The sequence below is a fragment of the Rattus norvegicus genome, chromosome 3 (assembly GCF_021556685.1).
Source record: "Rattus norvegicus strain SHRSP/BbbUtx chromosome 3, alternate assembly SHRSP_T2T, whole genome shotgun sequence".
NCBI classification, from domain to species: Eukaryota; Metazoa; Chordata; class Mammalia; order Rodentia; family Muridae; genus Rattus; species Rattus norvegicus.
In genome coordinates this window covers 91503584-91514998 of record NC_141536.1, presented here as the reverse complement: position 1 = coordinate 91514998, position 11415 = coordinate 91503584, and the positions used below count along the sequence as shown (strand labels likewise).

Here is an 11415-nt window from a genome sequence, read left to right as displayed (position 1 = left end):
GATACTTGAGGTTGGGGTTTCCAGGGTTGAAATGCTTTCTGAACTCAAATAGGAAATGGAAGTTTTCATTTCAGAGGGCTTTAATATCAATTCTTTTCTAAATTTTACTAAGACCACGACAATACATGTATAATACTCAGAATGCATACAGCAGCATACCTAGCATCACCTGGCTGTTCGTTTGGTTGAAATGCTCACCTCCTGGAAACGTCTGCCTTGTCCACCCATGAGAAGTAAGGAGAACCCTGCTGTGATGGATTCTATCCATTCATTACGGACTGGTTTTGCCCAATCAATATAGAACAAGCCACATTTCATCTTGACAAACCAAAAGCCTACTACCTAGCTACATTTGTATGAAATCTAACACAATGTGACAGAAATAATAGCCCAGTCTTCAATGCACATTGAACTGGTGAAAAAAATCAGGAGTGGTTTGGCAAAGATAAAACATAAAATTAATTTTGTGTTATTTTCTTTTCATTCACATTCATTCCAGGTAGACTGTCAAATACCTACAGTAGAGGAGAGCTTGTTCATGCACGCAGGACAGAATAAAGATTAAAGGCTCAGGAAATCAGCTTGCTTCAAGAAGCCATTTAAGTGTGCCTGTCCCTCCGGCTTCACAGATGTGTTGATTGTTGTGTTTCAATCATGTAAATATGCCACAGCATCAAGTAACCAAGATCCCCTGTTACAGAAGTGCTCCTGTGTGGGGATGTGGGAGTAGGGAGGACGAAAGAGAACTAAACAACACACTGTAATGAAACCTGCCTTTGGGCAGCACATGCTTCAGTTCTGAATGCCCAGAAATACTTCATGTGCACTCTAGGCTGCCTAGCAATGGGGATTTTCTAATCCTGGCGAGCTTGACAAAGTAAATACAACTCTTGAACATAAGGCAGCTCCTAATAAAAAAATAAAAAAAAAATAAAAAAACAATTCCCCCTTGTAAATACGTACATTTGGCCCCATTAAAAATTCTTTCTTCATACCCAGGAACCAGCAGACCCTTAAATATGGGGATCTCAGAGTAACTGGAGAGTAGTTGGGAGATTTAGAGCTGTCAGGATGTTTTATATGGTCATTGCCACTGAGCACTTCATGCACCGTCCTGGGGCCTTGGAGAACAGTGCTCTGCATGCACTGTAGCACTATACAGAGAAACACTCTGGCCATTATGCTCCTGGGAGTCATTTGCTTGCAGCCAAAAGGAACCCAGTGCATGTTCCTGGGTATGCTTTCCAGGGTATAAAAATGTGTGCTTACCACATTTCTGGGCTGAATCCTCCTCCAGAGTTGCCAGCTCTGGAAGTTAGTTAGTGGGCAATGACGTGCTTACCTAAGCTCTTTGTAAAGCTGTCAGATCGCAGAAGTCTAGTTTCTGCCTTGTCTCATCTTAGGGTCCGTGGGCCATGCCTCTGCCAGCTCCTGAGTTAGGCACCGTGGTCTGCTGCACCTAAGACCTCCGAATGTCTCAGAATTATCCTGGATACGAGCACGCGTGCACCAGCCGGTCCCCGAGTGCACAGTTTCAGACTGTGGAAGGAACAGGCACTACTTTGAACTGTAGTGACAAATTGCCTTTGCCACCACTGGTGCAGCGTCCATATCATAAGCTATAAAGGAAGGAAGAAATGAGGTGCAAAGGAATTCTCATGTGATTAACAGTTTGAATTATTTCTAAAATAATTCTTTAAGTTCAGCACTCAGATCTAAAACACATGCAAACAGGTTTTTCCCCTAAGCCATCTTGCTATTCTTAAGATACCTGATGGGTAGTCCCTCAAATACTGCTCCTACCTTTTTTTTTTTTTTTTCTCATTCATCTCAACCAGAAAAGAAACTTCCTGGGTAAAGTGGCAGTCATGATCCCCTGCCATCTTCCCTTGCCTGTGATAGTGGCCCTGGGCTCTGCAGTTTTTCTCCCTGTGTCCTTGCATACCTGAAACATCTGCGCTCTCTCCCTGCCCTGTGTGTCCAGAGCCTGATAGTTGGGGGGGGGGGGGGGGGTTGAGTCACCTTGTTGCTGGAGTGTTTCTTCTGAACTCAAAAGAAAACCTTTGCACAATGTTTTTTGAAAATGTCTTTCATAAAGTACTAATGCTTACAGTAACTATTGTTTTCTATTATTGAAAATGTCTACACATGACTTAGGAAGAAAATAGTCAATAGCCATAGAAAAATGTGTCTATCACTTCTGTGATAGCCCTTGCCCTTTGGAATTAAATCCAAATCAATTCTCATAATTTACAAGCCCTACCAGGTCTGCTGCCCGCCTGCAAGCCACACTAAATAACCGTTTGCTCCCTTGTCTGATGCTCCAGGAAAGCTGGGATCTTTGTCCCCTTCAAACATGCCAAACTCACTCCTGCCTCACAACTTTTCACCTGGGTATTAACCCTCTTCTCAAAATTAAGATCTTAGCACATATGTGCTCTTTCAGAAGGTCTTAGCCTTTAAACCATTAAAGTGGTACCCGCAGCAAGTACCATGTCATAATGTTTCCTTTCAGACAGCCCTCACTATCCACATGGTCCACATTTACCTGTTCTTTCATGCTTTCAGTCTTGGACTGCAGAACTATACACCACCCCTATACTTCTGGGGATCTTGCCTATCTTGCTCAATGCTCTAATGCTTAGATACTCTGACACATAAATAAAAGTATGGATGAGAATAAAAGTATGTATGAGAATAAAAGTATGGATGCTGACGTCAGGCTGCCTGAGTTCAATTCTTTCCACTGCTTTAAGGTTGTGACATCACTCCTGCTCTCTCATTGTTTTGGACTTAGTCACATGGTCCGTAGATAGCTGCAAGGGAAGCCTGGAAAATGAAGCTGTTAGTCCTAATGGCCTTGTGTTCAAGATCTCTGTACTAAAGGAAAAGGGAGAATAGATGTTGGCAGACAATCATCGTCTCTAGCAAATATAACAGCCCTTTGGAACCCAAGGTCATGCTCATATTCTTCCATGAATACCTATTTCCTTGCCAGGGATAAGTACACAATCCCTCCAGCTACAAAATTAAAAAATTCTATGCTCTGGCAGTTTGTAGAAAAATCTTCCTTAAGTCTTAGGATATAGCTAGGCTAGTACAAAGCCTTAGTGTGTAAAAGCCCTGGGTTCAATCCCCCAAAATCCAGTTGTTGTTTTTTAAGTGGCTGTGATGGGGAATGCTGTAATCCTGATGGCTCAGGAGGTAAAGGCAGAAGGACCAGAAGTTCAAGGTTATCCTCTGCTACATACCAAGCTTAGGCCTAGCATGGGAAAAGAAAGGAAGGTTAGAGGGAGGGGGTCTTTCTCAGACATTATTCCCTTTCCCTTTAAGAAGTAATTTCATTGACCATTATCAAATACAGCTACATGAAAAGATACCGTTAAAAGATGAGCCCTTTGAAGTCGAGGACCAGTGGGCTTTAGGGATTGAATTCCAGGCTTCTGACCAGGTTTGTAGTTTCTTTGACAACACAGTTCTCTCAAGGCCTTAGAGCAGTGTTTTCCCACCTCTGTGTCATGACCCCTTTGGGGTGGAACTACCCTTTCATAGGAGTTGCCTGAGTCCACCAGAAAACATAGGTATTTACTTTTTTTTTTCAGTTACTACTGTACTTTATTGTGTTCAACCAAATCACCATGTTACAAAAATAGCAAGCTGCCATAATAAAAAATAAGGCTCCTCTATCCAGCACCAGATAGCATCATTTTACTTTCAAGCCTAGAAATTGCACACTTGTATATAAACCAACCGAAGATGAGGATTGAGAGTTCATCTTGGTGGATTTTTCCTTTGATGAATATGAAGTGTCCTTCCTTATCTTTTTTGATGACTTTTAATTGAAAATTGATTTTATTTGATATTAGAATGGCTACTCCAGCTTGCTTCTTCTGACCATTTGCTTGGAAAGTTGTTTTCCAGCCTTTCACTCTGAGGTAGTGTCTGTCTTTGTCTCTGAGGTGTGTTTCCTGTAGGCAGCAGAATGCAGGGTCCTCATTGCATATCCAGTTTGTTAATCTGTCTTTTTATTGGGGAGTTGAGGCCATTGATGTTGAGAGATATTAAGGAATAGTGATTATTGCTTCCCGTTATATTCATATTTGGATGTGAGGTTATGTTTGTGTGCTTTTCTTCTCTTTGTTTTGTTGCCAAGACGATTAGTTTCTTGCTTCTTCTAGGGTATAGCTTGCCTCCTTATGTTGGGCTTTACCATTTATTATCCTTTGTAGTGCTGGATTTGTAGAAAGATATTGTGTAAATTTGGTTTTGTCATGGAATATCTTGGTTTCTCCATCTATGTTAATTGAGAGTTTTGCAGGATATAGTAACCTGGGCTGGCATTTGTGTTCTCTTAGGGTCTGTATGACATCAGTCCAGGATCTTCTGGCCTTCATAGTTTCTGGCGAGAACTCTGGTGTGATTCTGATAGGTCTGCCTTTATATGTTACTTGACCTTTTTCCCTTACTGCTTTTAATATTCTTTCTTTATTTTGTGCGTTTGGTGTTTTGACAATTATGTGACGGGAGGTGTTTCTTTTCTGGTCCAATCTATTTGGAGTTCTGTAGGCTTCTTGTATGCCTATGGGTATCTCTTTTTTTAGGTTAGGGAAGTTTTCTTCTATGATTTTGTTGAAGATATTTACTGGTCCTTTGAGCTGGGAGTCTTCACTCTCTTCTATACCTATTATCCTTAGGTCTGATCTTCTCATTGAGTCCTGGATTTCCTGTACGTTTTGGACCAGTAGCTTTTTCTGCTTTACATTATCTTTGACAGTTGAGTCAATGATTTCTATGGAATCTTCTGCTCCCGAGATTCTCTCTTCCATCTCTTGTATTCTGTTGGTGAAGCTTGTATCTACAGCTCCTTGTCTTTTCTTTTGATTTTCTATGTCCAGGGTTGTTTCCATGTGTTCTTTCTTGATTGCTTCTATTTCCATTTTTAATTCCTTCAACTGTTTGATTGTGTTTTCCTGGAATTCTTTCAGGGATTTTTGCGATTCCTCTCTGTAGGCTTCTACTTGTTCTCTAAGGGAGTTCTTCCCATCTTTCTTGAAGTCCTCCAGCATCATGATCAAATATGATTTTGAAACTACATCTTGCTTTTCTGGTGTGTTTGGATATTCCGTGTTTGCTTTGGTGGGAGAATTGGGCTCCGATGATGCCATGTAGTCTTGGTTTCTGTTGCTTGGGTTCCTGCGCTTGCCTCTCGCCATCAGATTACCTCTAGTGTTACTTTGTTCTGCTATTTCTGACTGTGGCTAGACTGTCCTATAAGCCTGTGTGTCAGGAGTGCTGTAGACCTGTTTTCCTGTTTTCTTTCAGCCAGTTATGGGGACAGAGTGTTCTGCTTTCGGGTGTGTAGTTTTTCCTCTCTACAGGTCTTCAGCTGTTCCTGTGGGCCTGTGTCTTGAGTTCATCAGGCAGGTTTCTTGCAGGGGAAAAGTTGGTCCTACCTGTGGTTCCAAGGCTCAAGTTTGCTCGTGGGGTACTGCCTAAGTCCTCTCAGCGGCGGCAGCAACCGGGAAGATCTGTGCCGCTCTTTCTGGGAGCCTCCGTGCACCAGGGTTCCAGATGACGTTTGGTGTTTTCCTCTGGCGTCTGGATGTGCACAGAGTGCAGTCTCTTCTGGTTTCCCAGGCGTGTCTGCCTCTCTGAAGGTTTAGCTCTCCCTCCCACGGGATTTGGGTGCAGAGAACTGTTTATCCGGTCTGTTTCCATCAGGTTCCGGCAGTGTCTCAAGCGCAGGGGTCCTGCCGCTCCTGGGCCCTCCCCTACGGGAACCCAGAGGCCTTATACAGTTGCCTTTTGGGCCAGGGATGTGGGCAGGGGTGGGCAGTGTTGGTGGTCTCCTCCGCTCTGCAGCCTCAGGAGTGCCCACCTGATCAGGCGGTGAGGTCTCTCTCCCACGGGGTTTGGGAGCAGAGAGCTGCTGCGGGCCGGGATCCGCGGGTCGGTATTTACTTTTATAACCATAGCAAAATTATAGTTATGAAGCAGCAAAAAAAGTAAGTTTATGGTTTGGGGGGTCACTACTTGAGGAACTGTATCAAATGATTGCAGCATCAGGAGCTTACTGCCTTGGAAGGTTCCCAGTCCATTTGCTTCCCTCAGTTCTTGTATAAATTATCCCCACCAAAGTGCTTGCCTGCATGTAGCTCTAGGGTTTCTCTGCAAGAAACAGATACCACCTAATTATTTTATGCAGAAAAAAAGTCTATGACAGAACATTGTGGGCATTGCCACCGAACTAGACTCCAGGAAAACATGAAGGATAGAACCTGGGAGATCCCGCTGAAGCTACTGACTGGATACACAGCTCTTTGGCCACCACCTTGGGAGAGCCCCACTTTCCACTGCAGCTGCTTCTTGACCCTCGGGAAGCAGCTAGCTGGACACTTAAACACTAGTCCAACCTCCACTTCCACAAAGGCTTCTCCATGTTTAGGAAGCCAGTGTCTAGTCACTGCATGCTGATCCAGGACAATCATCTGTGCATCAGTGCCTGCCAAGTGCAGTAGTTAACATAGCAGGAAAACTGCTCCTGCTTCTCTTCCACCTTCAGACCTAGTACACAGAGGCATAGAGTTGGGGAAACCTCATCCACTTCCATCTGCCCCTGCTATGAGGAGGGAACAGTAGAAGGCAGTTGAGTTGATACCAATCACCTGCTCTACAACTCGAATCTTGTTTTCTGGGATCTCTTTCATTTTATAAGTAGCTACCTTGAAACCACATGAAATAGTAGGCTTCCTTGAGGTAGAATGCTTACCTTCCAGGTTCTCAGGTATGATAAGGACAACACTAACAATCTCTGATCTTTGACCTCCCTGCCCATCTTCCAACCACTAAATCATAGCACATCACAGAACTTCAATAGTTAGTGCTTGTGTCAGTTGCCAAGATCTGTATTAATTAATTGGGTGGACGTTAGGCTATCATTACAGTGATCCACTAAGGCTATCTTGGTTAATGCAGAAATCTGGATCTCTAATGTAGACCCAAGCTCCTTTGGTGACTAGAAGATCGTAGATTCATTCTGTCCTTTTGCTTTGTTTCTTCAGCACATAGCTTCCATTTTATGACCAGGATAGCTGCTTCAGCACCTTGAAAAGAAGGAAGTTAGGTATGTCCTGAACACTTGCAGAGCCTAGAGCAAGAAAGGACAGCATAACTATATTGGACATTTTAAAGTTGTCAAGCCATTAAATGTGTCTCTTCTTTCACAAATATACTTTTCTTGGAATTTAGGCTAAGAGTTCTACTTGAGAACATGAGACAGAAAATTGCTCTGCAGGCCACCTCCTTTCTCTTCTAGAAATGGGACCACTTCTGTATTTGTACACACTCATCCTGCACACCCATAATGTTCATACTATCCACTAACAGCCATGGACATGGAATTCTATGCCCCCAGAACAAATTGAACAACAACCAAAAAAAAAGATACAGGGATTTGGGGGGTTCGGGTGCTTTGGGTTTGGTTTGGTTTTGATTTGATTTGGTTTTATCTTTTCTAGGAGGAGGTCAGATGGAGTCTCATATAATCCGGACTGACCTCCAATTCTGCTTGTAGCTATGGATGGCCTTAAACTACTCGTCCTCTGACTCCAGAGTCTTGGGATTATATGTATATGCCATCACCAACTATGAGGTTGATACAGATTTTAGATGCACACTGCATTACTCCTAATTATCCAGTCCATGGAAAGAGTCTGGCCAGAGGAGAGGTAGACGGGCACACTTGGTGATGTTTACTAGCGGCCAGAGGAGAGGTAGACGGGCACACTTGGTGATGTTTACTAGCCATTTGAAGATGGGAGGGAAGGTGACAGTGCCTACTCCCTTAAAAACAAAGAGAAAACAAAACCTCATTGTAACATTAACCACACAGCACTTTTTACCCAAGAGGCAGTGACCAATGTGCAGTCACTCAACCTCATCGATTATCAAGGGAAGCTGGGAAATGTAGCCTACATTCAGGGAGGCCATGTGACCTTCTAGTATTCAGGGATTTCTTTTACTTTCTGAAGAGAATAGATACTGGGAGTAAACTAGCAATCTCACTCACAGACACATGCCTTTTCACAAATCACACTTCTGTTTAGACAAGTAAGTTCTTCACAGTCTGCTTTCGGAGAAGCGAACGCAGATTTGGAGGCAAGACAATACTGTCAGTTATAATTGACGGCCAAAATAATTGCACACCTGAGCATCTTTCGATGGGCAGCCAATGTGCAGTGTTCCAGCTCTGAGATGTTGTCTAACTTTCGGATCAGTCAAGATAAACCAAAACCAAATGAGTTTCTTAATTCAAAGAATAAAATAAAAATATGACACTAATTTTAATTTTAAACCCTGAGAATGAATTGGACCTTAAGAAAATAAAAACATAAACCAAAAACCTCACCGTGTGTAGCAGAATATTTTCCAGAAGTACCCAACCACTAACAAACACTTGCAAATCCAAAAAGAGAAGAAAGGGAGGGGGTTGGGATGGTATTGTTTCCTCTGGACAGGCTGGATATGAGGCTGGTATACAGTTCATGAAAACTTGGGCAGAAGCATACCACACTGTGGTATTTTCATTGAGTGTAGAATGCTTGCAATATAATATTAAATAATATAATCATTATTGAATAATATAAATGTTAAAAGTTTGATGATTAGAGGTTGGAGAGATGGATCAGTAGGTAAGAGCACTTGCCTTTTGAACAGGAAGAGCTGAGTTCAGATGTCAACCTCAGCTGCTTGCACCTGTCCCTCAGCATTAGGTAACAGAAGCAGGCAGGTCCCAAAGCTTGCTGGCCCGCCAGCCAACCAAATTGGCAAGTTTCTAATTCAGTGAGAAAGACAAAAAGGGTAGAGAGTCATAGAAGATGACATGTAGGGGTTGGGGATTTAGCTCAGCGGTAGAGCGCTTGCCTAGCAAGGGCAAGGCCCTGGGTTCGGTCCCCAGCTCCGAAAAAAAGAAAAAGAAAAAAAAAAAAAAAAAAAAAGAAGATGACATGTAGTATCCTCCTTTGGCTACTCCATGCTCACACTCATATGCATGCACCACACACATTACCAAACCCCACACCAAATAATAATGTCATTATATAAATAGCATAAAATCCTGACATTTTTACTAGGCTGAAACAGCAGTTTGAAGCCTTGTAATAATGACAAATGTCTTAGGCCTACTGCATCCTCTTCCCTCTGCATCTGTTAGGAAATTCATCTCTGCTATGGGAAAAGAAATGTCGCTATAAGATAGAACAAGAGAACACTGCTTTACCCTCCCATATTCTAGGCTCCTGGGGGGAACCAGGTGAATGTTTTCTTGGTCAGAAACTAAACCTGGAGCCCCTAAAACCAAGCAATGAGCTGTGGTTCACAACAATGTACTCCCAGATGCTTATGATTTTGTTACACAGCCTTTCTGTAACAGTGGCATAGTGCCAGTTGGCTCTCAGTGTGCTCGTCTCTCAATATGCATTTGCTCTTCCTTGATAACAATACACTTGTTAAATATTTTTACCTTCATATAAACAGAAAGCCTCTTTTGCAACTCAGTCTGTCCATATTTAAGTTCAGGCTGTGAGTAAAAGTGACATGACCAACTTCCAGGTCCTGTCTTTTGGCCACATTTTTCTCTGCTTAGCATCAGTCTTGGAGCCAGTAGTGGATCCCGTTATATATGTATGTATGTATTGTATGTATGTATGTATGTATGTATGTGTGTATATATATTTACTATTTTTAAGTGTGTGTGTGTGTGTGTGCACGCGCAGATACTGGAAGAGGCCAGAAGTATCAGATAGCCTGGACCTGGAGTTACAGACAGTTATAAGCAGTGGTATTTCTGCTTTTTCAAGCCTAGAACAGGAATGCCCCTGTTGTGGCTCCTCAGCCCTAACTCATTGCACCACACAGAGTATGATTACAAAAACCAGCAAGCTTTCTGTACATGAAGGCACCGCAGAGCCAAAAGATTCTGCAAGGGCGTAGGATGGATGCTTGCTGTTCGTGTTTCCTTTCCTGTGTGTGAAGAAGGGAAAATGACCATTAGAACCCAAGTGGAGGAGCTTCCTCTTCTGATGTTCCGTTCATTAGCCATTTTGTCAGCAGTGAAGACATACAAAAGACAGGTTTTTAAGATGGTGTAGATCTTGAGTTGATTTCTGTGTTACTATTCCATTGCTGTGATCAAACACCATAGTATGGCCAAGGCAGCTTATGTAAGAAAGAGTTTGTTAGAGTCCATCCATGGTGGCAGGGAAACTGGGCAACAAACCACAGGCATGGTAGAGAAGCAAGCATGAAGCACAGGGGCAAACTAGCAGATAAGGCATTCGCTTTCAAACCTGCTTCCAGAGACAAAGTTTCTCCAGCAAGGCTGCACCATCTAAGCCTCTCCAAACACCAACTGGGGATCAAGTATTAATGCCCAAGACTATAGGAGACGTTTCTCATTCAAACCATCATACCTTTTTAATACAGCTATGCACTGGCCCAAATGCCAAGCAAGGAATTGTGGGTGCAGCTTCCTTTGTGTTTATATACAGAGCTGCAGTGGAGGGAGGTGGTTAATGTTTACTAATGCTGATGTTCTGGCTTCCTTCCAGTAACTAAGTTGCTGCCATTAATAGTTACGTACAGTGAGTTCTACATGTAGAGTCTCTTCTTTGCCCTGTTAAACTCACTTGCTTTTTATCACGTTACACTACATATATTTTTCCAAGCCCCCTGAAACCTATTTTTTAAGGAAAGAAATTTAAATATGTTAGTATAATTCTCGGTAGTTCACAAAGTATCTGTACATGTCATTTGATATCCATGGCAGTCCTGTGAGGGCACAGTTGTTCCTTCATATGGATGAGCACACTGAAGCTTATCAAAGGTCACCGTGAAAGTAAAGGACAGAGGTGGGAACCACAGTCACTCTGCCCCCATGCCCAGTGCTCTGCTACATGGCTCTACAACATGGCTTCTGCTTTGTCTCTGGCAGGGCAGGGTGGCAGATTTTCAGTTAGGGGGACAACACAGCCCATCAGATATGCACGTTTTCACTCAAATTTGTTACATTTAAAAGAAAATTAAAATGTATTGGAAATTATTCTCAAAGATTAATGTTCTGTGGTTCTGAGCAACACAAACTGGCTTTCCAAAGAATATGAGAAATTTGTACAAGAATCCCTGCACATCTGCTAAGGATTAAAATGGACTCTGTCAACTATTTTCAGAAAACAATGGCTTTCTAGTGGCTTTCTCTTGGCAAATATGAAACATATAAATTGATTAGACTTACTTTACTGGGTATTTACCTTCAGTTTGTCTCAAGTCCAAGTGTAATCTTCATTCATTATCTTGACCCTTCTGTCTGGGGACTAAGGGTGCTGAACACAGGTCTGGCAGTCAGGGAGAGGCAGAATT

At 42.6% G+C, this 11415-nt stretch overlaps 1 protein-coding gene across 8 annotated transcripts in view; it reads left to right on the top strand.

Moving 5' to 3' along the window:
- Elp4 (elongator acetyltransferase complex subunit 4) overlaps positions 1-11415 on the top strand; it is a 222973-nt gene that overhangs the window by 207204 nt on the left and 4354 nt on the right. For 2 of the 8 annotated variants that reach the window (XM_087654486.1, XM_087654484.1), the window contains exon 11: positions 500-994. The exons of 4 other annotated variants lie outside the window; for them this stretch is intronic. The gene's annotated coding sequence lies outside the window, so the exon portion shown is untranslated. Of the gene's footprint in view, positions 995-11415 lie in introns of those variants that run through there. 2 more of the 8 variants (XM_087654485.1, XM_087654483.1) reach the window with 1 other exon arrangement.